Raw genomic sequence first — 3,687 nt, forward strand, 5'->3', positions numbered from 1 at the left:
CAACCGTTTTATTGTCCAGCAGATGAAAAATCCCAAAATCTATGACAGAATCTATGAATCTGATATATTTAAGGAAATGTTAAATTCAAGTTTTAAAATTAGCCTTTACATACAAGAATGAAGGCACATAAAAGATTTGTTGGAATAACATGCACTAATAAAAAAGTAAAAATAATATGCATGGTATTATAATGTTATACTAAAATTAAAACAATGGAAATACCCTTAAGATAACCTGTAGAAAGAAAAGAAAACACATCTTAAGCACGCAGAATAACACAAGTGGATTTTGAACGACTAATTGCCGCTTTGAACGATTACGTAATTTTGGCATCTGTAATTGTAATCACGATTAGAAATCTGATTAATTGTGCAGCCGTAATATGAGGTATGTCACTCTTAAATGGCAAGCTAAAACAAAACACATTTTATTCCAGTGACTAATAGTGAGGTTTAGCGTCCTAAAAGCATTTGTTTAACTAAACTGCAGATTTACAATAGACTATTTTTGTGATGTGGAACTTAAGGACCCTAAAAGATCTGAACGAATGTCTACATACAGTATAAAACATGTAAATACAGAATAAAGAAGTAATATCCACAACATATAGATTAGATTTCATTTCAACACTGCATTTAACAGAGTAAACGTTCCGACTGCATCCAGACACATGCGGTAAGAGAGAGAGACGCTGCCTACAGGAACCTTTACTGTAACCATAGTTTCAAAGACAGCATAGCAACAGGAATGAGGTGAGGAGGCCGGCTTTAATGATTGGCAGCTCACATCCGGCGGATGCCATTGGCTGCTGCCAGTGAGTGTCTTCTGGTGTAGCACGGCATATTCGAGTGTACACTACATGCCACTATGCGTTTGCAGGAAGATGTAATTCAGGTGTTACTAGGATACCACTACATAAGATCCACATTTGTTTTCGTGCAAACAATCTATGATGCAAATACCCGAGGATGAGTCACTATAATTGACTCATGAACAATATTGATTATGGTGGCTCATGTTTTTTGTGTTGTTAAATTCTGATGCATGTAGTATAGAGCATGAAGATGAAATATTATGCATCAGTGCACATCTCAAACAAATCAAATGCACATTTAATGTGTAAATCTTTGAGTTTATTTAATAGTAGTTTGAGTTTATTCAGGTAGTTGACATAATAAGGACATGCATAAAGATTTTTGGTTAAGGAAAGTGGACATTTTCACCCACTTAAATGCCCATTTTGTTTTTTTGAAGCTAAAATTACAGATTTTTATTTATTTTTTTGACAGAATGTTTTTTAAAAGCTTTTCTTGTGAGTTCATAAAAACTGCTTGCATAACATATAATTAGAAATTGTTGTTATAAAGTTTTAGATGAATGAATGGCGCTGTTTATTTCTGTTTTTCTTTTGTTTATTTCTGTTTTCCTCTTCTGTTTCTGTAAGATTTTATTTATTTATTTATTGTTCGTTTTGGGAAAAGTCTTTGTTTGAAAACGTCAAGCACTGACAAAGTTTCATGTAATAAAAATTAAATGTTCTAATCATTAAAAAATAAAAAGCGAAAATCAAATCAAACATTGCTTTCTTTCGGTTATACTTGTTTAAGGGTTACTAAGCTCTCAAACGATGAGCAAACCGCCGAGCATGGATCAAAACACATGACAATACAGTAGTAACATTTCACACTTTACCTTGAGCAGGTTTCTGAGGCAAAAATACATTATTTTTATATTTACAGAAGCATATTCTTAATAATTTTCACAGTCTATTGACAGATAGGTTTCCAGAGCAACCGCGCTTTCCTCCGCCCCCGCCCTTCCGACGTGCCCACGCTGCCTGCAGTCACATGACCTCTGTCAACCAATCAGAAGCGGCGGCTCCGGTTGACTTGCGGGTTCAAAATCAAAACTCTATCGGTTAAATTTGTTCAAGTTGCGAGAGTGAGTTTGATCGAATCAATACATCTGAATATTGTCATACCTGACTTCATTTAACAATGGCTCATAAACAGATCTACTACTCGGATAAATACACAGATGATCTTTATGAATACCGGTAAGATGAAAAACGAGGAGGGTTGAGGCCTCGATGCGGCGTGTTTGTTCGTTTAAACGTCGTTCGTTCTGTCGTAACACTACATCAATGTTGAATGCAAGCTGCTTCGTATGGTTATTAATGCATTTGGTCATTCTAGAGGCAAGTTTTGACGTGCATTCAAAACTAATGGTTGGATTTTGCCCCATGTGCTTTTAGTGTAGTGACGTCACTTTATAGCATCACATTCATGTCTGATTGAAATGCAATGAAATATAGTTGCTTGTCATGTGTGACTTAAACCTGACTACACACAGACTCATGGGGACTCGTGTCACGGTGGGGACCTAAATTGTGGTCCCCACGGGTACAAAAGCTTATAAGTCATACAGAATTACGTTTTTTTGAAAATCTAAAAATGCAGAAAGTTTCCTGTGAGGGGTAGGTTTAGGGGTAGGGTTGGTGTAGGGCAATAGAATATACAGTCTGTACAGTATAAAAACCATTACGCCTATGGAGAGTCCCCACAAACCATAAAAACAAACCTGTGTGTGTGTGTGTGTTTACACTAAAATCAGCTGATCTCTGACCATGTGATTTGAATCTGGCATTTGCCAACTGTGTCCTGAATATTAAAGCCATTATAGGTGAAAAAAAAGGACTAACGTTTGCTTATTCTATTTTTCAGAACCTCATATTCTGCTGTTTAGGAGACCGCTACCAAAACAGTGACGGTCAGAGACACTTGTCTCCTCTGGAACATGCCTGTGGTTGTCAGTGAATACTAGAGAACTTAACCACGTTTCTGGACTCCTGTGACCATGATGCTGCGTTTCACTGCGATTATGCCCGAACAGAATCAAGGGATTGTAGGAAATGCATTTTCAGTGAAAATGTAAGGGCTCTTAACTAAATCATGCGACTCAAGTGCATCTCTGAGTGAAGCTGAACCTTTAATAAAAGTCTGTGCTGCATCGTCAGTGTTTAGAAACCTAAATTAGTGTTTAAGTGGCTGAGCTAAATTCATTTTGGGGATAAAAGATGTACTGTATGCTAAAGGGAGATCATTTGTGTGTATCTAGTTAACGTATTGGCCATTCTCAGGTTGAAATTCTTCGTTTGCATTCATTCTTCAGGGAAGGCGATTGTAATACTGTACAGATGCTTTATAAAGTTTAAAATGTGCTTCTATCAAGTATAAAACTTTGTTAATAAGGTAGTTGTAGAAGAAGAGCCATGATGACGGCACTATCAGCAACTGTGCTACTTAAGAACAGGGTTTATATGGAGAGAGGAAAAAGGTTAAAAATAAAGGATAAATTTACCCTTTATCATAAATTACTTTTGAAAAAAGAATGAAATGATGACTGTGTATACTTATTTTATCCTTGCTGCTCTTTATAATAAAAAATATTAAAATGCCACCTCGTATCTGCTTTGTGTAAAGTTTTTCTATCAGCACTTGATGGCGCCACATTGCAACTAATGCTGTGGTTCGGTGTTCCTAATATTGGACTTAATTGTTAAAGGGATACTTCATTGCTGGCAGGTAGGGTATTGATAAAAAAAATTGGCTGTCTATGCAGTAGAAACGCGGTTTAAAAATGTGCTACACGACTAGAGGGGAAAAAACGAGAATTGAGGGATGTGG

The 3,687-nt window shown here is 36.3% G+C and overlaps 1 long non-coding RNA gene across 1 annotated transcript in view; it reads left to right on the plus strand.

Annotated features, from left to right (window-relative positions):
- The first annotated feature begins 2,727 nt into the window (after positions 1–2,727).
- The window catches only part of LOC107585705 (uncharacterized), a 4,665-nt gene continuing 3,705 nt past the window's right edge, over positions 2,728–3,687 (plus strand). Inside the window, exon 1 of the long non-coding RNA XR_001609278.1 lies at positions 2,728–3,337. This is a non-coding gene — a long non-coding RNA (uncharacterized lncRNA). The remainder of the gene's footprint in view (positions 3,338–3,687) is intronic.

The sequence above is a fragment of the Sinocyclocheilus grahami genome, unplaced genomic scaffold, assembly GCF_001515645.1.
Source record: "Sinocyclocheilus grahami isolate Dianchi unplaced genomic scaffold, SAMN03320097.WGS_v1.1 scaffold73.1, whole genome shotgun sequence".
Taxonomy (NCBI): domain Eukaryota; kingdom Metazoa; phylum Chordata; class Actinopteri; order Cypriniformes; family Cyprinidae; genus Sinocyclocheilus; species Sinocyclocheilus grahami.